Source organism: Vanessa atalanta, chromosome 19 (assembly GCF_905147765.1).
Source record: "Vanessa atalanta chromosome 19, ilVanAtal1.2, whole genome shotgun sequence".
NCBI lineage: Eukaryota > Metazoa > Arthropoda > Insecta > Lepidoptera > Nymphalidae > Vanessa > Vanessa atalanta.
In genome coordinates, this window is record NC_061889.1 from 8939074 (window position 1) to 8966774 (window position 27701).

Here is a 27701-nt window from a genome sequence, read left to right on the forward strand (position 1 = left end):
TAATGAAATATCTTCTCCGATAAATAAAAACGAATGTTGATTTATGTTTGTCTTACATGCGTTTCTAAGCCGTTCATTAGATTGTAGGGAATGGACTACACACAAATGGACTACGAAATTCAAAATAAATCTCTTGTTATTTGACGTTAAATATAAATGTGAATGTATTTATTAATAAAAATGTCTGTGTCTGCTTGTCCCTTATGCGTTCCAATGCCACTCACAGCTGATTTTGACACTTGAGTGAAAGTTTCATGAAGTACCGTCAGCAAACAAAGGTGGCATGGTCGTATGGAATATATTTTTGCTATAATATTTGAAGAGGTATTGATACCCAAGCTTGGTATTAGCTTATTTACGTATCAGACTTTTTAATTGTTTGGCTTTGAAGTTTTGACGTCACATGCGCTCGGGAATTATAGGAGCGTCATCTAAGCTAAAACCTTAAAAAAATATTTGAATTATATATAATGCAAATTAACTGTTTAAGTATGATAAATGATATTTTCTATTTTATCATTATTAACAGATTGGTTGCTATCTGTTAAGGTCATCTAGATTAATGTCTTTTTAATGCTTAATGTTATTAATTTAATCTGTGCCCTCTCGGCACAAATAAAAGCGAAATTAAAAAAAATAGTGTTCTACACTACTAACTATTTAATTCAATTATATTGTATTTATTTTATTATTGTTATTTTAATGTTCGAACCAAAACTAAATTTCGCTTATCATCACATGTGCTATTTGCCCATACATCTATTTTATTTAAAAAAAACCTTATTAATGTGCCTTGAAAATAAGTGGGTGATACATGACCGGTATTTAAAAAAAAAATCTAAAAAAAGATTTATTTAAAAAAAAACACACATAACATAACCATATATAATATTTGTATGATAAGAATAACTGTTAAATAATCGTTCTGCATTTAAACATAACACGATAACCCGTCGGTTACTTTTCAAGAGAAAGGTTGCAAAAGTGTATCAAAAAACGAAAGTTCTCGAATGAGCTTGGTCGACGACAAACGTTTTTTTCCCAATTATGTGAAGGAACATTCATATCGGGTTAATTTACAACTTATTGGTAAATTAGGTGTTACGCTTAAGTATTCCAGTGCTCTGGGAACCGGTTCAGATTGGTTAGTGGAGTTTTCTTTTTGATCACTCAATAAGAGCTGAACATACGGCACCGACTGCGTGCTATTCGGCCTACGAAAAAAATCCTTGTTCAACTATTTTTTTGTGATAAGTAATTTTACATAAGTATTATTTATAATAAGGCATTCATTGTATACAAAAAGGAATTAAAAAAAGTTGCTGTAAAAATCGCGAACGCTTGGAATGTTGGCAAGAATGTCACCTCGTTCAATCGCATTTCAACGAGCCCTCCTGTCACCAGTACAGCCAATAAGGCAAGGTGTTATACTTTTAATGAAGATTTTTGCACTATTACTTTCTTAATTAAATTTAAAAATAAGAATATAACCATTAATTTGTCTGAGTTTGAAAACTGAATATAAAGCTTCTTTTGTTGTAATACAACTCACATTGAGATTAGCATTGTAGGTTACAATTACATTACAATTGTCCCTCCTTAAGAAGATACTTCTGTCTATGAAATATCGTGAAATTATATTTTCCACTATGCAAAACAAGTCAAAGGAAAGTCTCGTGTGGCTTTACAAGATAAGAAAGGTCGTTTATGTATGTGAGCAAATTGACACCGTGTTACGTAACATTATCTAATGTTATGCTTCAACAAAAAAGGATTTTGATTTTGATTAAAACTTCATTGAATAGTGCAGTTTACAATTACCAGAAATCAGGTTAGTAATTATCTATGAATTATCCCCGTAAGGGTATTTTACTTCTTAAACAACAATTAAATAAAAAAATGGCTCAAGAATTGCTCCTTGTGTGCTACATGTTTATATAGTAGTCGATCTCAAGCTTCAATGTTTCCATAGTAATAACTATATAGAGAATAATAATTCATGATTAAAAATACTAACAGAGTTTGCATTACATTACTGTATAATAAACTACGTCTTATTACACTATTTGTCTATTCAGAACACGTGTGCAACAAGTTTCAACCACAAATCATAAACAAAGCGAGGAAATTACAGCTTTAATGATTATCTATTCGTCATAGTGAATTATAAAGTTAAACGAGATTCGTTTCTATTTTTTGAGCATCAAATATCAAAATCGCTTATCATTATTCAGTTATTTTTTTTAAGCTAAAGTTATATTTAGAATCATTGCGAATGTCGCGATGTCAATCATTGAAGTCGATATACTTTGTACTTTGCTCAAACTAAATTTTGGTTTGGAAGTACTGATACTTTTTACTTATTCTTAGGGAATGTTTTTAATATAAGCGTTGTTTTATTCGTTTATTTCATATAAATTATGAATATAAAATGTAAACATGTTATAAAGCTGGAAAGCTTGAAAGGTTGAAATAACTTCGAAACTCATAAGACCAATTTGAAGATTTTTTTTTGGGTTTGAAATTATTAATTTTACAAGGTAAAAGCTATATACTCACCAATCTCGCAAACTGTGGTTATCGTGTCTTTAAATAGGGAATGTATAAAAATAGCGAGTGAAACTGCGCGGCAACGAGGCCAGTAATAATTAGCCAACAGTTACAATGAAATACATTTTTTAAAAGTGTAATACACAAAAACATAACGGACATTCATATGATCTCCTTAAAGCTGATACTCTACACCAGTGATAGCTTCCCCCCAGATTTAATTGCCACATGATTTTACCAAACGATAAATGAGAAGTGCTCGTAAAAACCTACTTGAATAAATTATATTTTAAGATATCATTAAACGAATCAATTTTAGAATTAATATTGACTTGAAATTGTGATTAGTCACGTTCCATATAAGATCGAAAATATGTTCGAAGTACTTTTAAAATATATCATCAATGTGTATAATGATTGCGTCCTGATCGGATTCTGCCTTCTTATCTTTATTTGAACAATTCTCAATGAAGATTAACCAATTGTAACCCTACTTGAGATTCTCCATTTTCTCTTTTCTCAATGTCCACATCAACGTTTTATCTGTTTCACGAAATTTCTGATACAAAAGTGTGTAGTGTAGTGAACGAAATTCATATTTTCTGGGATATAGGTATGTATCGTCTCTAATCTGAATTTGTATCGATGGATGGACCGATGGAACTCTAATCAGAATTTGTATCGATGGATGGTTCGATCGGAGATGAAAATCATAGCAACGCTATTTAAAGGGACAGCTATCTCGGAAATATATATCTTTCCATAGACAACGTTTCAGCTGTGGCACTCGATACTATACAACGGTCGCTTAAAGGTGCCTTTCTAAGAAATCTGAGCTTAATTGACAAGAACTTGGGTAGTCTAGAACTGTCAACAGCATTATAAATGGCCTTCCAGCTTGTTCTTCGTGCAATGTATTTTATCTTAAAACATTGGATTTTATTAATTATACATTTTACGTCATGAAATACAATGTTTATAAGGGTTTAGCGAAAGGCTATTACATCAGCTTTATATCAAGGCAAAAAAACAAGAAATCAACTTGTTTACAATTATAGCCTCGTTTCAATTTTTTTTTTCAGTTGACTTTGTTTTTTTTTCTATAACAGATATAAATCAAAACACATTACGTATAAACTATCAATAGAAACGGATTAAAAAAATAATAATTAAATTAATTAATTACATCTTAAATACCGATAATACCACAGCCGAGTGAAAGTTTGATCGTGCGAAAAAATATAAATTACATGCATATTTGTATAACCTGCTTTAATGTCGTCCATTCACTTAAAATCTCGTGAGGGTCAAAACATTATAAAACTTTATTGTATTAAACGAGCTATTTTTAAATCTTGCAACACTTATCTCATTTAGCTATCAAGTTTTTTTCCGTAAGTTTTAATATTTTTATTTCCTTTATCGTTTTTATATAGGAACTCCATTAACAATTATTAATAAACTGTTCAAGATACTTGGTAATTATTTTAAATATAAATTATTGTTTGACTTCCTGCATCTGTCTACTTTGTAATCTTCTTGATCGATATTTGGCAACGTTTGTAATTTTCCGTGGAGACTAAATACGCTGGACATATTACAGTGCACGCAATTTCCCAACGACCAAGACGAAACCAGAGTTCGACGTTATTTCCAAGTGCATCAACCATCAAACCACCTCATATACAGCTGGTGCTGAAATTTTTTCCCAAAAAAAAAAAACTTATTTATATCTCCGAAAACTATCATATAGTAAACTTCGTTACATAGTAATAAATTTATAAACCAAAGAACTACTCACGTAGTGGAACGGACTATTGCTTTCACTAAACACAACTTAGAAGGTTTCCCTTTTGATAAAGATTGACATCGTTCATTAGATCCGAAAAGGGAAAAAGGCAATAATACGGACAACGAGACTCCAAGGGCCGAATCCGCTAAGTTTTATAAAAAAAAATATTGTTTTTAACTACGCTAGTGAGGGTGTTGTATTTACAGCGATTTGATATGAGAATATATATCTGTGTGAACACACACACAGCTAAATCCGACATGTGTGCACTTTTTGATGTTTGTTTATATAATTGTGAATATTATTTAAGCCAATGTCAGAGAGATCTATAATTAGTAATAGCAGTACGAAGGTGTTTTGTTTACCGTCATAATGGTAAAATATGTCTTTGTGTGTATATCTACTCACACATTTAAAAATTCAACGTGTGTGTACTTTTCGAATGGTTGGTTTATATAATTATGACAATTGGTGTAAAGAACTTATATGATAATTGTGAAAGTTTGTTTGTATGGGTGTCTGTTACTCAATCTTCTTATATATATAGCTTACTCCATTATTTATCACACTTAACCTCCCCACCACTCCGAACGATTAGGGCGGGAATCTACTTAGCATAATAATCATAAAACTTTTTCTATAAATACTCTTATTGGTCGAAAATGTTTTGAAATTACTATTCAACACTTACATCGACTCATTAAACCCGTTTTATATTTTATTATTTATATATCAGAATGTATTTTTGAAAGTTCAATAACAGGAAAAGGTGATTCTAAAATCGTCTCATTTATTTTTGGACAATTTTTTGAGAGACCTTGTGTTTATTAATTATATTTTGGCCAGAAGCTCGATTTGGAACTGGAAATAGAGATAGGTATGTAAATTTCTGATAGTCAGTCATAATACTAGTTATCAATCGAGACGAGCGATGCGAAATTATGCGATACATTTTTCAACCACATGGTGGGGGGGGGGGGTATTGTTGTAGGTATCTTAAAGTAATTTTCCGCAACCCTGATGAAATTTTGTGAACAAGCTCACTCATCCTTAAAACCGGAACACAAATATATTGAGTACTGATGTTTACACCAGAATTTCTAGCTCAGCGCAGAACGCGATATTAGAATGTAAGGTGATATGCAAAATTGATTACAATAATTATAATATACATAACAAAATAGCATATCACCGAATGGCAGATATAGCATTTTACAGTACGAAGTGAGTTAGCTATCTTCTTATGTATTAATAGCGTAAGCCGATTTTTGTCCCAGTGATTATGGGGCGATAGCTGCACATAAAAAATCGGTTATGGCCTCATTTTGAAGAGCTCCAGCCGTAGATGTGCAGAAAATTAAAGAGGATTCTTGATGGAACTTAAATTGTTACGAATTAACAAGGAATTTCTTTTGAAAATACTTACTGGCCGGTTAGAGAGCGGTGCTATGGATGTATAAGAAAAAAATTAAAAACATAAACAAAATTAAATTGTTTTCGACAAACTCCAATTCTAACTGAATTAACATATACTATATGATAATAAAAAAATCATTTAAAAGATGTTTCATCACATTGGCGCCGAATGTGGACGAGTGACTTGAAGATTAAATGAATTGATATAAAAAAAACCCTGCCATTTCATATACCACATCTGCCACAACCTGCCACATCATACTTACTATTTTTGGATTCATATCGTAAAAGAAATAATAAAGAAATGCATACGTGAAAATTAATTCTGACATACTATATATAACGACAATCCCTTCATTCGTATGGTTATGGACTTCTAAACGATATCAGACATTAATAAGGTTGCCGCTTGCAAATATTCTGCTGAACTTAGTCTCTCTAATGCCCTCATAAGGTAATTGAGTGACAATTATTCCGCCACACTGCTACAATTCGTGTTGTTGCATAATACGCGAAAAAAGGGCAAATCTACACACATCTACAAACACTGTATAAGATATTTAACGTTTTCAATAGAAGAAGAGAAAGGTATTCATTTATTTATATATATTTAGAAAATAATAAATTAAAAAACATCATAACCACCCTTCACACCGACATCGTGAAACACAAGTCATTTGACTTCGACAATTACATATAGTACTGAGTAGATAAATTTATTATGCCAGAATAAAAAAAAAAAGAAAAAAAATATTAACATAAGAATTGATAACATTAAGTGCTTATTGATTATATAAATGATAAAGAAGTTTGGAGTTAGTATTCGTCAAGAAATAAATTTTAATATTATAAGGTACAGGACATGTATAGGTTTTCAATCATCAAAATAGTCTCAAGTAATCGCTGAGATTCTTTATTATTAAATAAAGTATATTTTGATTAATATTCATACAACAATACTAACCAAAATATAAATTGAATACTGATATGTAATCTTTATGGTTCGGACACCTGTGCTACTATAAATAAATGTATATATTTAAATCTTATAAATAAATAAATATATGCGTAATTTTATCTTGAAAAATGATTTATTATCTAACATATTTATATACAAATAATTACAGCTATATATATGTGAACTATTGAAATTATATTGGCATATAACCTCGAAGTGTATTATTGCCATAGTAAAATTAATATCGTGTGAATAAATCAAATTTATTGCGTGATTAAGGATTAGCTAATATAAGACGTATAAAAGATAGATTAAAGTAGAATCTATATTTTTTGATGTTGCTATTAAATAAATATGACGAAACATTGTTGATATGGACAAGGACACAGGATGTTAGCGTCACATAGATAGATTCCTTAAGAGGTCGTTGACCTTGCTCGATATAATATATGCCTCGCGTAAATCTCACACCCTCTGTGCCCTGTGAGTGTGGACGTGACACAGATCGGTTCAGTTCAACGTCTCGATCTGCGCCGATTTATAAGCCTACAGTGGGATTGCATCGCGATTTTGCTCATGAAATTAAAATATATTCTTCCAAAATGAACGCTTCTTCAATATTATGTTATTATTAGTAATGCGATGTAAATAAAATTGTTGATAGGTGACTCAGAAAAAGACCTAGTACCAAGAGAATAAAAAGACACTTTCAAAGTCTTGGCAAGTACTACTGAATTTTCAAACTTAGTTTACGTACAATTGGCACATGAGTATCCAAGCTTTGAATCAACGAGTTGAAATAATCTCTAAGCCGAAAGCAAAGAAAATCTACAATATTATGGGTGATTATGTTAAGAAATATTTTATATTTAATTGTACGGTGATTTTTAAATGAATAATTATTGAAATAAAAGTCCTCAGTCCTGCTTATCAAATGAAAAAAAGAAACTAATTAATTCATACTTTCTATTTAGATTTAATATAGACTTGCAAAGAGGCTTCAAAGACTCCTATATGTATTCTAGAATATATATAAATACACAATTAAATAAAATAGTTGGTAATTATATATGATTAAGGAGTAAGATCATTACATTATTACTTTTGAAGATATATGTAAATTTAGATTACACTTAAAATAATCTCTACCTTAAATGTAAATTCCGTACAATTTGTGGAAGAACATTTTTATTTTTTTTATTTTCAATTCCTTTTTAACATTCTTTTTTTTAATTTTTAGGTGACACTGATCGTTTGTAATAGTCAAGCGTGAGCCCAATCCACAAAAAAAATTTCAAACAACATTAAAAGCAAACGTACAAATGCCCTTGAGTTAGATCAAAGATAGTTTAAATGGGAGACTCTTCCTGTTGAAAAATATTTAGTATAAATTAAAAAAAAATAAACCGGTCGTGATAATTTTTTAACTAGACACGTGCTATCATTAATATTTTATATAAAAATTGTCATGTTATTTTTATCTTTACGTAATTAAAAATTATATATTAATCTTTAACTACCGCTTAATATAATCTTAATCTTCTTAATACATATGTAAAATACTCAATTAAGATTGATTTAGATTCCGTATTAGAAAACTAACCCATTTTTATAAGTACGAAGAGCCCAGCGAATAAATCGCGTTAATTTAAGGCCAAGACCGCCAGTTCTGATAGAGAAATAGAAAATGGTATGATGTGTTATAATTTATGTCCTTTGATATTCAGGGCCTTGGCTTTATCTATTTCTAGATAATCTAATATCCATAACTGACCGAAATTACGCATCCATAGCATCCGCTTTAACCAGTGAAAAAAATTGAATTACTCATTAGTTACAGACATAGAAAAAAATAAATGGTTTTATACTTTATAACTAGAGAACAGTTTTTTTTTTTTATGGCATTGGTTGACGGACGAACATATGGGCCACCTGACGGTAAGTGGTCGCCACCGCCCATAGACAAAGGCGCTGTAAGAAATATTAACCATTCCTTACATCACCTATGCGCCACCAACCTTGGGAACTAAGATGTTATGTCCCTGGTGCCTGTGATTACACTGGCTCACTCACCCTTCTAACCGGAACACAACAATACAGTGTACTGTTATTTGGCGGTAGAATATCTGATGAGTGGGTGGTACCTACCCAAACAGGCTTGCACATAGCCCTACCACCAAGTAAAAGATATAAAGAAAGGTTCGTGTTAATTAAATATAAAAAAGTACCTACCAAAATCCTAAGGACAACAGGAAAGTAATTTTTAAGAATTTCACAAAATTAAACAATGATAACAATACCTTGAAAATTAAACTGTAATTTTAAAAACATAAAATAAGTTGCAGGCTTATATTTAAAAATATTGTCGCGAAAAGGGAATAATTTCGATTTGAAAATTTCTGTTATGAGCCTACGTACTTGAATAATGAATTTTGTGTGAGATTGATTGGTTATTATAAATCAAACTTTGGATTTGATTAGAAAAGGAAATAGAGAAATGAGCTGGTCTTGGTAGAACGGTGGGGCACTTCGATAGCACAGAGTAGGGCATGTAGGGCTTCCATACATGTGGATGATACATTACATACATACGTACATTAGCAGCCTGTAAATTTACCACTACCGGGCTAAGGCCTCCTCTCCATTTGAGGAGAAGGTTTGGAGCATATTCCAACACGCTGCTCCAATGCGGGTTGGTGGAATACACTTGTGGCAGAATTTAGTTGAAATTAGACCCATGCAGATTTCCTCATGATGTTTTCCTTCACCGCCGAGCACTAGATGAATTATAAACTCAAATTAAGTACATGAAAATTCAGTAGTGCCTGCCTGGGTTTGAACCCGAAATCATCGGTTAAGATGCACGCGTTCTAAACACTAGGCCATCTCGGCTCATGGGGATGATAAGGATGTATTCAAAAACCATACTGATAGCACAGAGCAGGACAGGATATAATGATATATTCGAAAACCAGACGGAGAAACTTAAATTACATTAAACAACAAAAAAAAAAACTAATATATTCAAATGAGCTCTTTATATAATTAATACGCACTTTTGATTCGTCGATTTTCAAATAAATATAAATATATATTATACTAAGAAAAATCGTCAATGAATTAATTATATGTGACTTTTCCAGCAATCAAATTACATAGATATGCTAATTAAACATAATTAAATATAATTATACATCCTGCATCAAAATTACTACTAACTTTACGCTTTTCTTATCATATAATCTTGTAATGAATAATATGGAGTATCTTTTTTAAGTGATTTAATTTTTTTAATATTAGGTTTAAATATAGAAGGATGTATTGAATTTGCGGGAACGTCAAGTTCTTCTTTATGCTAGGTATTTGTACAATCTTGTCTGGTTTGGTACCACCATCACATATTTTACCATCAAACAGTAACTTTATAATGTGACCATCGCATATGCGATTCTGACCTCTTCAACTGTTGGAATTATAAACACAAGTAGTTGTAATTAAGTGTTTTCAATCGAATAACTCAAAAACATGTTTCCTAATAATCCGTCATTCATTCAATCATAATATTCGCATATATCTTCCAAAATATGCAAATAAAAATGAATAAATAATTTTCTTTAACTAAAATATACATATCGACTTCGCCAATCCTTGGCCTCTGCGTCATTATGGTTACAGGCAAATAATTAAACATTCGTATTGTATGTAAAGAGCCGAGACGGCCCAGTGGATAAAAAGCGTGCATCTTAACCGATGATTGCGAGTTCAAGTCCAGGCATCCACCACTGAATTTTCATGTGCTTAATTTGTGTTTATAATTCATCTCGTGCTCGGCGGTGAAGAAAAACATCGTGAGGAAACTGCATGTGTCTAATTTCTGCCACATGTGTTTAACAACCCACATTGGAGCAGCGTGGTGGAATATGCTTCACCCCTCCTCCTCAAAAAGGAGAGGAGTCCTTAGTCCACCAGTGGGAAATTTACAGGCTGTTAATGCAATGCAATTGTATGTAACTTTATTTTAATGTTGTATTTCATTAACTCTGTGACTCAATTTAAAATAGTGACTACTGAGTTTTTTCATTTTCTCGATAATATCTACATTCGGAACCTGTTTCATTCGATATTTGAAATTAATTTAAACTTTTAAAATGATTCCAAAATTCCCACAAGCCTATTTGAATAAAGCATACTTTGAATTGATTTGATTTGAATAGGAAGGCAGGCTGGCAAATATGTGATGACTAACTGGTTATTCATGTTAATAGCCTTATTATAAATGGCCTTAAACTCTTGCGCTATTAATAGAACAGATTTTGAATTTATAAAAGGAGTTATAAAAACTCATTGATTATAATCGGAATGTGGTTTGATAACGTCAAAATATTAAGATTGATAATGATAAAGTTTTCGGGTGCAACACGTGTATCACCTCATGTATGGAGTAGGCGTAAGATGGTCACGCTTTTTAAACAGTAAAATAAACGCGTGTTAAAAAAATACTATTTCTTTCTTTTTTTTATTATTTCATCGTGCGTAATTATTAGTATTCGTTTTTTTTTATAAAAGCAGCACACGACTCGTGGCTAATTCCTGACCGGCCAAGTTACATCACGCCTCTTAAATTTATATTGTATGTTATTGTTAATTATATTTGAAAATGTGCAAGAAATGTATCCATGTGAATCGTATACGTATTCATCCTATACGACTGACACTTTGGTCTAGTGGCTAGATGTAAGGCAGGTCTCGAGGTCCTGGGTTCAAACCCAGATCAGGTCGATAAAAAGTTATTGGAATTTATTTTAAAAAGTCTCATTAACAGCCCGGAGTCTCGAAAATGAAAGTGTACACTACCGTGCCTCGGAAAGCATGTAAACTTTTAGTACTGCGCTTGAAATTTCCGGTCGTGTCGGTATTGCCGTATTATCGGATTATGAAGACGTGAGAAAAATAATGCAGTGTGTTTATGTGTGTGTGTTCACACAATCGTGCACTATAATATGTCCTGCTTCGTTGGCTGGTCTTCCTTTGGCCGTCGAGGACAAAATGAATTAGGACGATATTATTATTAATAGACCCTATATAATACTGATTGTTGTTTAGTAATAAAAAACTGACTTTTTATATTGGTTGGCGGACGAGCATATGGACAACCTGATGGTAAGAGGACACCATAGAGAACGGCGCTGTAAGAAATATTATCCATTCCTTACATTGCCAATGCGCCACCAACATTGGGAAATAAGACGTCATGTCCCTTGTGCATGTAGTTACAGTGGCTCACTCACCCTTCTAGCCGGAACACAACAATACTGAGTACTGTTTGTTGGCGGTAGAATATCTGATGAGTGAGTAGTACCTACCCAGGCACCAAGTAAAAAAATATTATATTAATATGTATATCAAAAATAAGTAAACTAATGGCTTATATTTGACCTCGTAATAATAAATTTAATTCATATTAATAAGTGTTTTCAGAAAAAAGTTTGAAAAGAAAATTAAATAAAAAAAAATACTTTAAATCCCGTTACATAAAAAAAAGAACCACACTAACCGATACATGGTAACCGAAATAGTTCTGTCGAAACAAGTTTCTTGAAATATAGAGTCGCGAAGACAAAGTCATTGGCTATTTTTAGAACACTCGTACGGTATGGCCTTGCTTAGCTCACCTTAAGTATAATAAAATGATTAAAATAACAAAACAAGTTGATAAATTTAACATACAAAAGATTTTACAAGCGAAACATTGAACACCCAGTAAAATCAAATCTAAGTTCGTTAAAATAAAATTTCAGAAATCCGATTCCTGAATCGCGCTAACGTTGTGTTCAAGATAAACCTTATATAGAGTAACTATAAAAAGTATTTTGAAATCAAAGCTTACTGCGTTAAAGACGATTCATGTGTATACACCAAACTCTACCCGTCACCGAAAAATTCAACGCAATATACGAACGTGAAATGTCAAAAAGTGACTAGCGAGGTGCATGATGCGACGTTAATGATTATATCTTATACATCTCACTCTTTCTATCGTAAGAGATTATTATATATTTAACTCTTTCCTACTTATTGGAGATTTGCTCTTGAACAGCAGTGCCATTCGTTTGTTTAGTCATAAGACAACAACGGAAGGCTTTAATGTAACAATCTAAGATTCGATTTGAAGAAGCGTTCGATGGAATGCTCCCAGTGAGCGACTGCCTTTATGAACTACCTATAGAACAGAGTTCCTTACGCATTCATAATATTGGTAGATTTATATTCCATAGGATCTATGTGCTATTATAAGAATTACCTTTATCTAAATAATAAATGCATTCTAAAATTAGATAAGTTTTTGTGTAAATAAATAATTAGATATAGATTATTAATAATTGGTCCTTGTCGGATTATTTAGGAATGTTTTATAATCGATTAATATTATTAGTTTATTTGGGTATAAGTCAAATGTCATGATATTTTAGACCTTGTTTAATATTATTATATGAGATGCAGGTCTGAGATAATCGTAATACGTGGATTATTTAAATCCGACTGGTTTTTTCTTAATTTTTTAGATCTGTCTAGATTTTAAACATATCTTATTGAAATAAATATTTTTTACAATATTCGAACATTAGCTGTGAATGTGTTGTGTAAAAATATTTACATACAAAAAGACGGCAATGAAGTCTCTTATGAAATAGTTTGGTTAACTTTTTGTACTGATATATTATACATATATAGTGATATTTTCTTTTCTAATGACTTATTTTACTCATTTACGTTTGTCTAACGAAGATAATCACTCAAAAATTAAGTTAAAACTATAAAATTATACATACTAGTACGACACGTGAAATTTAACACCTACTTTTTTTTACAAAATCGAGATTTTTATATCCATTCGTGGGATACTATATTTACAATAATATACGTTTAACTCCCTTCCTTTTATTATAAATACTCAAAAATATACAACAATTATCAAATAATGTAGAGATCAGTAACCAATTAGAGTTAGATGCATATTGGCGATGTAAGTAGTATTGACCATTCTTACATTGCCGATGCGTCACCAACCTGGAGAACTAAGATGTTACCAGTGCCTGTAGTTACACTGGCTTACAGGTGACTCGGTCGCCAATCTTTCTTTCTATAAATAAAAATCTTTATATTCTTACTCATGCGATTCTACAAATATCAGTTCAAAGTGAATATACCGGTTATCAACCGATGAGATCTGTCTAGGAAACACTTTAGCTATATTATACCTACCTAGTCTGACACGTCTGTGTAATGGCTAGATATAAAGCCAAATATGCCAAGGTCCTGGGATCCAACCCCATGTTAGCTCGATAAAAAGTTAGTCAGTTTTTCTAACAATAAATCTTAATACCAGCTCGAGGTCTGGCACTTGGAAGTGTGGACGCTCCCGGATCTCGGAAAGCACGTAATGCCGTTGCTCCTGCGCCTGAACTATTTCCAGTTGAGTCGGATTTGCCGCCACATTGGTTTACGAGCGGGAAAACAGAGAGCTCCTGTGATTGCACACACCTGGGCACTATAAAATGTCATGCGTATTTGACTGGTCTCTCTTGAGATTTGCCGCCGTGATCGAAATCAGTCACGATGACATTTGTCACATTTATTAATCACAATTCTTTATAATATTATCAACGTATAATATAACATCTGTAAAAGCGTTTTTACAAGCCAAATAAAGCTGTAGCTATCGTTTATTTTAAAATGCCGACGTTTCTTATATCAATAAATAAATAATAAATATTCATTACATGCTTTATATTCTGTAAATAGAATATTATCACGGAATTAATTAATTCTTGGTATAAAATTCTTTGTTTCTTTGTATTGTATTGTCAAGACGACCAGAGAACGGTTTTTGAGAATTTTAGGTTATAAGGGACAGGGTGGCACATTAATATTTGACTTCGTCCATTTGGTTCCTTTGAAGTGTCGCTGTTTCCGGTATACCACGACCAACCAATATCTGGTCATATATGCCCGAAGCTATCAAGGGAATTAATGAAACAAAGGATCTGTTCTCCTTTCAGTCAACATACACAACCGCCGTGATTTCATCGGTATAGCGGCTAGTTATAAGTCCGCAGACCCATAGGATATGGTTTGAAATCCTTTCTTGGATTTCAAGCTTGCTTCATAGAAAATTTCATCAATTTCGGTTCAGCGAATTAGCCATGAATGAGACAAAGTTATTTTAGCATTTATATAGAAGATTTCATTAATTTTTTATTTTTTTAATTTATATCAAATAGTTCAAGATATTTGTAACATCTGTACTTTTCTGTAGGAAGAAATTCGAAACTCACCATGTGATTTGCAAAATTGTCTAGAATAAGTATTTTAATGTTGTCGACATTTCCCGAGTTAGATACTTACAGAATCGCACTGCAGCAGTTTTTTTTAACATATTCAAGTAATTATCAAATAAAATGTCTCTGTGGAATCTAAGAAACCCGTTTTTATCTTACGTCATAAATGATAATTTGAATTTCAGTGTGTAGTTTCTTTTATAATACGTGTGGGGCGACCCACTACGTTTAGCTTTTTAAAATGATATTGCTGTCACTAGCGACGATGGGAATGATATTTTATATATAATACTAGCTGCTTATCTCCCGTGGGTGGGTAGATTGTACATTATATAGTATCTTTTGTAGCCTAGATCTTTCTAAATAAATAAATAAAGGCACTAATTATATAAAATGTTAATAGAAAAAACGACTTCAGATTAAACATTATAAATAAAATTTGAGACTGGATAAAAAAATAATCTCGTATTTTTTCACCCTTAGGTGTATTTATTCTCCCAAAGAAAAAAAAATATATAATTTTCCAAATAAAAAATGACGGAGACATAGTTAGCATCAATTAAAAAAAAAATTAAATCGAATTGATATATTCCTATTATCTTTAAGTCGATATTTTCTAATGAGATTGCTGGATCGTTATAATAATTTAAGGAACAAAGAAACTCCACCTTTAAAAAATTAGCAAAGATAACAATACTATACAGAGTGTAAAAAGTATCAAAATATTATGTCTTCTGAAATAATCGTCGTTACTTTACTCGCCCTGTATAACAATGGTTATATTTACAAGTAAACTGTAAGCATCGTTAATCTATATTTAAACATCATAATCTATAATTTTATATTGAGACTTGTCAGTTAACGTCGCGAATACATTCTGCATACTATATTTATATGTACGATAACTTTGAATGCATCATTGTTAGATTTATTTTTTTATATCATTATAATAATGGTCACTCTACCAAAAAAATCTAGTATAAAATTTGTATGTATGTATACCGTGCTTAGAACGCTTATAAATAAATACTCTCAGCCTGCAATTTCCACCGCGTTTTATTAGGTATCGAAGATGTTATAGATCACAAATGTCAACTACCAAGGAGCTTCTGGCTTACAACCAGAAAATGACGAGTAGTAGAGACGATCTTATTAAGCAGACTGCCGAATACCATCCAGACAGGCCGTGGAATCCAAAATCCCGAGAAGACTACTACTATTTATACTTTAAAGACACATTCCAAATGTCCGTCTGGAATTTACGACTTCGAATAGATATTATATACACATAAGTTTGATAGACAAGTTTGAGAATGCTGCCTGGTAATAAAATATGCAGCCAATAAAAAACCGCAAATTAAAGAGACACCAAAGGCGCAGACATGTCTGTGGAGATAAAAATTATTTTATAATATATACTACTATACCTTTACACCGTATGTTTATACAATAATATTTTTAATAACATCTCGAAGGGAAACAAGGTATAAGAACTAAAAGAAAGAACATAAATTAAAAGAAAAATCTTTCTTACCGGCTAAGAAAGTTAAAATTCTCCATTTCATTTCTTCGATTAATTTCTCAAGTATAGTGTGTGTATTATACAAACAAACCTTCCCCTTGAATTTCTTTGTTAATTGAAGAAAACCGCATCAAAATCGGTTGCGTAGCTTATAAGATCTAATCGTACAGACGGCGGGAACCGACTTTGCTTTATGCGTGACATACATCGAATGTATTTAAAGAATAGGTATATGTATAAGTAACATATTTGTATATAACGCAGACATATATGCAAAATTGTAGACGGAAGACGTCACACTGAGCGAAATGAAAAATCAGACGTGAAATTTTATTTTAAAGTTTTTTTCTAAACTGCATAGATTATGTTACTTACATTTATTTTTATATAAACTCGTTTTGATTATCGACTCATGAATTAAATAATAAAAATAATCTGATCGATTTTGGTCATGGCGACCGTAACGAATTGCTGAATTATTTAAATTACGTCATTTATTATATAGAAATAAAAATGTTTATTGTATGACAAGACCACGTTTGCCGGAAGAATGCTAGCAGCAAAAAATGATGCAGCCCTCCTGACACTAGTGGAGTCAATAAAACGAGGTTATACATTGGATATTGTAGAAGTACGATCTACCGGGCTTTGCTAATATGTCATAAAACTTTACAAAAATATATGTTAAATGTCTGATGTATACTATAAAAATATACATAAATGAGTTGTCTTATCAATTTGTACTCTTGGAGACTCCCGTTGGTATTAACAATAAACTATTGGCAGTTTGCGTTGACATTTATATATCTTATTGGTACAAAAAAATACAATAATTGTATAAAATAGACGATAATTATTGATCTAAGGTTTAATAACTATTACTCCAAGTTTAAATAATATAATGCATACATTTTCTATGTATTAGTTAACTTATAATTCGTGGAAACGTGACTGTACGTGGTTATCGATGCACGGGAGCGTGAACATTGTCAAGTTCAGAATTCCTATCACCTATTAAGATTTTCTTAATATCCTAATAAATTTATTAGCCCTGGATTTCTAGGGATAAATTTATACGTTTGTGTTTTGTCCCGTTTTAAACTCATTCTCGAAATGCCGCCTCATAATATAGTCATTTGAATAACACAAAATTTTTACAATTAAAAAACATTTATGAGCTCCTAATTTCTAATAGAGTTGTACTCAGTAAAGAGCTCGAGAGATTTTCATATATAACATTCGAAATTCAAATTAGTATACACATACTTCACAATGGGCTATTCAATGTTGCAAGAATAAAAAATATAACATATTTTTTTATATCAGTAATAAATTCGGTTAAGGTCTTTGTTCTGGTTGGATATATATATTAAAATGTATTTTATTATTAATATCTGACTACGTAACTCTACTCGAGACGGCAAATAAGGAATCTCATTACGAGTTTGTTTGACTTAATATTTACTCCGGAGACAATCGTGTGTATCCCGAGGAGAATCGTAAGACCTGTCAAAACTTATACACAAGTTTATTATTTATTATGACATGTTTATATTTAATACAATTATATATAAAAAAAAAAAACGTTTTTTAATGGGAAGTGTTTTGTTTTTATTATTTGGTATCTAAGTATTAGGTATGTTCCTTTTTTAAATTCAATAGAAAAAATAATATATTTTTTAGAAACTTCAATAACGGCATTAGGTACATGGTTATTTCTAATAACGATAATTATGAAAATATGTATTTTTCGTCTCAATTATTTATGAAGTCGTTTCGTTATATTTCGTCTATTTAATGCAATGAGGATATCGTTTTTAATAACGTCTTTGAGAATGACGAATAGTTATGACATCATAATTCGACGTTGCTTATTACCAGATATTTTATATAAGATTTTTCCAGACGCAATCTGGAATTCACCAGTAGACGGAACTAAGATATCATGCCTCGGAAAGTACGAAAAGCTTCCTACATCTAATATTTTGACTATATAAATATTAACGTGTCAAATAAATAACATTACAAAAATTTAACGTTAAAAATAACGTTATTAACAATATTCATGGTTAAAAGTAAAAGTACTTTTGAAGATTCTACATTTTTTTTCGGTCAACCGTTTCGTTCGTTCAGCCTAAAATAAATTATAACAATACTTTTTTCTTTAAAATTAAAAATAAATTATATATTCTATCATATAACGAGCTCTAAAATTCGTTTCTTTGGTTGAATGTAATTGAGTGATGGATTGTAGAAATTAAAAATATAACTAATATCAGTAATATAATGTTATTATGAATGTTCTACAAGTAAATGACACGATTTAGTTACAATCAAAATCGCCAATACTAATAAACTTATTTTATTATTTTTTTTAAACTATTAATAAATTTTTTTTTTAATTTTGTGACATACTAGCAAAACCCGATAGATGTGACCGACTCTAAAATATTTTAAAATCTATACTAATATTATAAATGTGAAAGTAACTCTGTCTGTCTGTCTGTTGGTCTTTCACGGCTAAACTACTGAACCGAATTTGATGAAATTTTCTATGAAGGATACTTGAATTTCAAGACTAATCTTTATGCCTAGCACCTGACAATAGACCCCCAAACACGAGTAAAGCCACAACAAACAACAAGTTAATTATAATTAGGCAAATATTATTTTATATAATTTTGTAAGTTCACCATATCACATAGATGTATGAGTACGTGTTCGTGGACATTTTTACCTCTTAGGTCTCTTACCGTTAAGGCAACGTTCGTGAGAAGCGCATTCGCTCAACCATTTTTCGTGACGTTAGAAAATTGGACGCGACGAAAAGTCAAGTTACATTTAACGATATAATGTATAATATTGTCTATGCCTTCATATGGATGATGTCAGATGCCATATGTCCACGTGAAAGTTCATCCTATGTGGAATTATATTTGAAATTGGAAGGGTGCCCTCGAATTTCTCCAAAATTAAACTCTTTAGCTCATTGATGATTATGTATACGTAAATAGAATGACATTTAACAAAAATTGTGTTTCCAGTTCTAGTTTTTATACTCGATTGGTATTAATAAAATAAATATGTTGTCTAGCGTTAATAACGCTATAATACAAAACTAAAAAATTGTAAGGTCTACCCGGTTATATAGCAAGATCATAAAATATACTCATAATAACGTTACACCTACACATAACATATAACGAGAAATAAAACAAATCTTAATATCTTCCATAGAACATTGAAGCCGTACAAACTCATCTCAACCTGCAGTAATGGAAAAGTTACACAAGCTTCAACGTTTCCACTGGTAAACTAAGTGCATAGGAAAGTTTAGTGAGCCAGTGTTATTATAATGAATCAAACGTCTCAGATCCTATTTAGGATGCAAATACAAAGTGTAATAATTGATTTATAATTCTTGAAAATCCAGTTTCCATGAGAAATTATGATAAAATGACTTTTTGCTCATATAAAAATTGAAATTCTTGAGCATATTTCTGCATTTAAAAACGTTTTAAAACAGAAACACGAGGCAAAATATGAATACAACTTAAAACGAGAATGTCTTGATTATTTTGTATAAACGACGTTCTGATGTTATCTAAGCGGGAATTTATTTTATTTTAAAATAAATTAATAGTAATACAATACAATTTGCCGATGCCGGATGCCGGAGCCGATGATTTCGAGTTCAAACCCAGGCAGGCACCACTGAATTTTCATGTGCTTAATTTGTGTTTATAATTCATCTCGTGCTCGGCGGTGAAGAAAAACATCGTGAGGAAAAATTTCAACTAAATCCTGCCACATGTGAATTTAGTGGAATATGCTCCAAATCTTTTCAAAGGGAAAGGAGGCCTTAGCCCAGCGGTGGGAAATTTACAGGCTGCTAATGTAAATACAATATTTTAAAATATACATTATACAAAGAATTTCGTATCTGTTGAGCGTTGAATACATTCCTCTGAAGCCAATCTTGAGTGTTGAATGAGGGGGCTAATTCTACTAAACGATGATTCTTTCCCGAATATATTAAAATTCAACTTCGATTATTCAGCACACAAATAAACCTCAACGTAATCGTAAATGAGCGCCAATTTTAATTTAACTTAACAACTCCCAACTATATTCCGATTCAACTTCGACTGCGACTTCGGCAAATGGATTGTTATTTTAGTAGAATAGGAAAACGTCTAGTTTCGATTTGGTTGCAATAAAATATCAATTCGTGAGTTGAATGGGCACCCTGATCATAACAGATAATGTTTTTTTTTACTAATTTCGTAAAACATATTTATAATTACAATGTCAGGGATTTCATTACGACATTATGTTAATTCAAAGTCAGAATCTTGTAGTTTATCTTGGTCTCTTAAGTTTTAACATTAGCGACAAACTATTAAAATAAATAATCAGTATTTTGATGCGTACATCGACATTACACAATCGACAGATACTCATCAAATTTTCAGGTCATAATCCTCTCGTTTTTCTACAATCTGTCTGAGTGAGATTTTGTGGAAAGAGGCTGAATTATGTGGCCAAGTTTGTCAGAGATCCAGTGTATCATTTATGAACCGATTTGGATTTTTTTTTTCTGGAAAGGTATACTCCCCCTTTTCGTCTTATTTAAATTTGAATACAAAATATGAAGTCGGTTAATACAAATATTTTTTAATTTTGTCCATTTAGAAGTTACGTTGAAATTTTAATACTAATTAATATAGAATCTTAAAACAGAATCTTATATCATAAGCTTAATATTAATAAAACCAAGCCAGATTTTTATCATACATAATGTCATAAAGTAAGTTTTTATTTCTTGTTAATTTTTTTCCGGATTCCTACAAAAACTATATGGAGTAAAATTGTTATACCTCACATTATGATTACGAACGTCACAAGACGGACATGAACTACATATGTATATCGTGTATTCATGTTAAGTCGTATCGATAATCTTACACACACATACATACATCTCACTCGTGGAACGTAACAACTCATTTTATAGAAGAACTATGCTGAAATTCACTGTATTTATCGCTATTTGCAAAATTAAAAAAAAAATGCTAGCAATTCGATCGTTTTTTGTTTTAAGTTTTTATAAAGGTTTCTTAAGAACATCGCCATTAACGAACCGATTTAAAATCAATTCCCGTTCGGTTCCATTTAAATTTGAAGAAAAAAATTGAGCGTAGCTAATATTTCGTTATTTCTTTAATTTTTATATTTATATTAAAGTTCATTATGTTATTTAATTCGAGACAAAAAGTAACTATTGAGTTTCATTCTAGTTTCAGAAGAAACTCAGTAGACTAGTCTATAGAGTCTTTATTCTGAGCCAGCGGTATCGTTGGAATCAACTTATTCCTGCTAAATAATCTACTCGACTTAGCTCCTTTTTTATGTAAGATTCAAGGTATAAGACAATTGCTGGACTCAGACTTATATTTTGAGGAGGGCTTGGAGCTTATTCCATCATGCTTACAAGTGTGGCTGATTTTCATCCCTCACATGCAACCTACATTTTTTAATAACTAAGAACAAAATAAATTGTGAAAACAAATCAAGCACATACAAAATTAAAAGTTTCAAGATACACGTGTTCTTGTCACTAGAGCGTAACGAACCTACTGGACATATAAATTACAAGAAAAAAAGACATTATACAAGGGGGCGTGGTTCAAGAAACTCGTTAGGTATATGCTGGTTTATTTTAATAATCTAAATTAATAAATGAGTCTTTTTTTGTAAGGTATTTCTGAAAATACTGCTAAACTTATATGTGATAAAAATATATCAGAAGAAAAAACTCATTTCGGAGAAGGTTTTAGTATATAATATTACTACCTGTGCCCGCGACTTCGTGCGCGTTTGAATTTAATAAAAAAGTTAGTTTTGTATCCTAAGTTACTCCTTATTAATATCAGCTACCTGCCAGTTTAAGTGCCGTCAAAATCGGTCCAGCCGTTCCAGAGGTTAGCCGGAACAAACAGACAGATAGACAAAAATTGATTTTATTTCTTTTTGGTATATGTACCGATATCGACATAAATATTTATTTAGTATAAAGCGGTTATTTTAATATTACAAACAGACACTCAAATTTTATTTTATGTATAGACTATTGAAGCGACAACAATAAAAAAAAGTTATAACCGTGGTTTTCAAGTTCTCGTAATAATAATATGTCTCCTCAAAATTTTAACGCGAGAAGTCAGGATATATAACTAATTACAATTGCAATTGCAATAATGTCTCCAATTTGTCCCTGAGCGTATTTTACTATTATATGAATGTCACATCCGATATTAATTGCCTTCAAGAATCGATAAAGCAATTTAATTTATTAATTTTGTATCTATTTATACGACCGATATTCCATAGAGATTAATGCTAAGTAAAAAGTAAAACTAGACTAAACTTAAAGTTATTTTAATATTGAAAGAGGTTCGAAATTTTCGAACGTCATACTTTTTTTTTAAATGTCTAGATTTTTGGTTTATAATAATTGAATGTATGTGTTCCTTTTCATTTCTCATGATATACTTTGGTTATAAATATTAACCAATCCTTACATCGCCTATGCCCCCCCCAAACTTGGGAGCTAATATGTTATGTATATTGTGCTTGTTACACTGGCTCACTCACCCTTTACCGTAACACAAAAATACTCGTCAAATAATTAACCTTGCTTATTGACGTTAGAATATCCGATGAATAAGCGTTACTTAGCGAGACGGGATATTTAATTTGATAAAATTAAAAAAATAATGGAAGTACAATTAAATAATTTAAACATGGAATAAGTAACTATTTTTTTTACAGAGTCAACGTCTATAGTCAATGGCTTGCACGTGTACCTTTCTACTTTAAATTAACCAAAAAAAATAAAATATGTACGTACATTGAAAAATTACTCACACAAGCAAGATTTTTTTCGTGTATAATTATGTAAATGTTTAATACGCTTGATACCTTTAAATTAAAGGTTTCTAAAAATTTCCTTTACATTTTATTCAATTATTATAATTTTTTTATTTATATATTATAATAACGTTCAGAAATTAAATATATACTAATTAAATTTTAAACAATTAGCAATAATTTCTTATCTGTAGTAAGTTACGATTTTTTACAGGCTTGAATGCTATTAATACATTAGCTAGAATAAATGGCAATGATCAGATATTTAGATATATTTTTTTTAACATTTAAATTAAGAATCAGATTTTAGTTAACACATTACACTTTCGCTCTCATACGATATATATCACAAAAATTACACAGATTACTAAAAAGATAATCTTTTTTTAAGAAATAGTCTGTTAACATGACGTCGATGTAATTAACATAAAATCCGTATAATATGTGAGCTTCACGTTAGTTTAAAGGTAATATTTTAAGGTCATATATTCTATTGCGAAAAAATACTTAGTATATTTAATTACTGGTTTTAAATGTGAGTGAGCCAGTGTAACTAGAGGCACAAGGGACATAACATCTTACCTCCCTAGGCTTCCTCTAAGGTTGGTTTAGTGCCAATATAAGGAACGATTGTTATTTCTTACAGCCATTTTGCCTGATCGACTGCATAAATCACAATCCTAACTAATACAATAAAAATGATATGTCTATTCATTTGTAACGATTTAACTCAACACACAGTCAATCATCATATCATCGGTACATATTATCAGAAGTATAGAAAAATACATACGGAACCTAACCCTGCAACACGCACGGGCGAAGCCGCCGTCGAACCCTAAAACTATAATAGGAATGACTAATAGTGAATTTAAAAAGTTAATGTTTCAGAAATAGGTAATAATTATTTAATGCTCTTATCAAATGTGAAGTTCAAGTTTCTTTAAAGGTATAGATAGCTGCCTCATTATACATAATATTTAAATATCAAACGTTTTCGTGCACACGTGTGTGACATAATAGTTACGTATGTGTTCGTGCATGTGTGTAGGGAATTGTTCCAAACACTACGTAGTTTAAAAATAATATATTAAACATAATTTACATCACTGTTAAACAATGTAATTATATAAGCCTTTTATAATGTTTCGGTATTTATACACAGATTTTGATATGTTAGATAGAGTTTGTTTTTTAGATGCATTGTTTTATTTGACCAAGAAGGTTTTATTGTGAAATGTACAGTCTGTTCCTAACAGAAAAGAATGGCGTTATAACATTAGAATAATAGAACATTAACATTTTTTGAATTAATTATAATATTTTATTATATTATAATCAAGTTCGGTAAAAACAAATTATTTTATGTTTATTGTGAAGGCGTTAAGTACACATAGGTATCAAGAAATAATTTCCTAGATAAGCATTGAAATATAAGTCAGAGCCGTAATTCAAATTGAACTTCACTTTCAATGTAATTTTTTCACATCTATATATAGAACAAAATTTAAATACACGGTGTATGTATTAACATAATAATCGACAGGGTCGTCGTTTGAACAGCTGTTTTTATTTCAAACCCGGTAAAGATTAAACGATGATCGCCTTCGAGGTTTTCAATTTTTTTTTTTTTCTATTAAAATTCTTTTATTCACAAACTCACAATCACAAATTGAGCACGTTTCACACTTCAACCAACACAATTTGAATTTCGAATGTATTTTTTTTTTCTTTATCAATCACACAGTTTGACGTTTGAGTACGAACGATTCCCGCGTAAAATATTACGTCGCGCGTGCACTCGCTCTGACGGCGAAATTGTAACTAACTTTTTGTAAGCAGTTTGGAATTGTATGGAATGAGAGCTAATATTCAAAAACGCCATAAAACATGGCGTTAATTTAAACGTCTTGTGTATGATATGTTGATTCATTTCTCATTTCAATTTCAATACAGAAGGACGTTCTTAATCCAAACATTTTTATGCCGACACGCTTATCAATTTTATTTTTAAAAATAGATCGTTTGTTTGTACGAGTTTTTTTTTAGTTTTTTTTTTTTATTTATAACTTCACATGCCACACCAAGGAAATAATAAACGAACATTTGTGTTACTTTTTTTAAATGTCTAATATTGTCTAAAGTGTAAATTTGTATTATTTTTAATTTGTTGAAATTTAATATGAAACTTTTAATAAATAATCATTACCCTTTGCATTGGCATGTTTGCATTGAGATATTATAAGCTATCTGTAATTAGAAAAGTTCAATCATAATTACCCGAACAAGAAAATATTATCTTACGTATATAATCGTATCAAAGTATATCTATGCTAATATTAAACCAATAAAGAGATTTATTTTTATAAGCAGTTTATTAGATTTGATTCATATGAAACCTTTTTATTAGTCTGTGTTACAATTATAGGACGAACTCGGGATACTTTATTATATTTGATGCTGAAAAAAAATAAACAAAATATTAAATCAAATATAGAACGCGTTCGAATCTATAACCGATTCCATCCACGTTGAGACAAATAAATAACATGTGACATCAAATAGACGCGATATCATTGGTTAGCTTAAATAACCTATGGTATACATAATTTATGCGGAAAAAATGGCGTTAGACGTCGCTATTGGACTTTGAAAGTAAAATTAAAGATAATATATATAGGTTGAATAAATAAATACTTTTTATCATATTATGTACAGCTGGTTTATATTCTATTTACTTGATGATATAAATATATATTGGACAACATCACATGCGATACTGTGATCCCAATGTAAGTAGCTTAAGCACTCGTGTTATGGAAAATCAGAAGTAACGACGGTACCACAAACACCCAGACCCAAGACAACATAGAAAACGAATTAACTTTTCTACATCGTCTCGGCCGGGAATCGAAACCGGGACCTCGGAGTGACGCACCCATGTAAACCGGTGTACAAACTACTCGACCACGGAGGTCGTCGTATTATAATATATATGTAACCGTAAAACTAAAAATACCGTTAGATTATAATCTATCCTGTAGGGTTGTAAACTGGCCAGAACTGAACTGTAACATGCTGCTTATAATAAATCGAAGTGAATATCGGTTATATTTTAAAATCTCTAACCAAACCTAACCGTAAGTTGGAAGCAAGTCTCCATTAACAATCTTCCAGTATCTATAAGTTTACGGTGATTTATTTGTCATGTATTGCTGTTTGGCGAAAAGATATGTTGAGTGGAGTACCAGACTAAGCCAATTTAAGTTGCATTTCCATTCTACCTCTGTAAAGCCACATCGAATACTCCATCTTATTATCTGAGTTTGATGGATTCAAAAAAGATCCATTTATAAAATTCCTTTGTACGTTTTAGGATAATGGTTTTGCAACCCGCAAAATTTCAAATTGATTACGTAGTTATCTACGTAAATCAACTATCAAAAGACCACTTATAATCTTAGGTCTGATATAATCTGTTAATATGTATATAATATGTCTGTTAATATAAAAATATAATTAAATATTTCACAAATAAAATAAAAAGCAATAAATAATAATGAATTAAAAAAATAAAATTAATTATTAATTCTTGTAATTAATGTTCTTTAATAAGCTCATATAATAATGATTAATTATCTTCAATTCTGCATATCTCAACAAGTCCATAAATTTTATAAGTGTTTGTTATAAGTTAATCGTAAAAGATCAGCATTTTGTCCTAGTTTAGTTTTAAAAAGTCTGACGTGAAACAAGATTATTGTATTACGTGTGTATACTTTCCTAGACACGATAAAATTTATTCCTTTAAGAATTTAAGGGCAGTCAATATTATTTCTGACAATTTTATTTATATATTTGTAATCCTAAAATATATATAAATCATGTGTACGTGTATGTTTAAGTAACTCAACTATCCATAAACGATTGGACCGATAAAATTTTGTGTGTGTGAGCGATTCAATTCTTATCTCTCCCTGACGAAGTCGGTACGGGGCGCTAGTTCATGTTATATAACGATATAACATGTGATCTTTGTTGTTGTAATCTAACTTTTTTACTTTAAAGGTAGATGGGCAAATGGGTCACCTGATGATAAGTCACAAGCGCCTTTAGACAATGACACTATAAGCAATTTTAACCATTCCTTACATCGCCAATGCGCCACAAACCTTGAGAAGTTAGATATTG

At 30.8% G+C, this 27701-nt stretch overlaps 1 protein-coding gene across 1 annotated transcript in view; it reads right to left on the bottom strand.

Annotated features, from left to right (window-relative positions):
* The window catches only part of LOC125071303 (atrial natriuretic peptide receptor 1), a 141978-nt gene extending 116663 nt beyond the window's left edge, over positions 1-25315 (bottom strand). Inside the window, exon 1 of the mRNA XM_047681493.1 lies at positions 25174-25315. The gene's annotated coding sequence lies outside the window, so the exon portion shown is untranslated. The remainder of the gene's footprint in view (positions 1-25173) is intronic.
* Positions 25316-27701: the final 2386 nt, after the last annotated feature.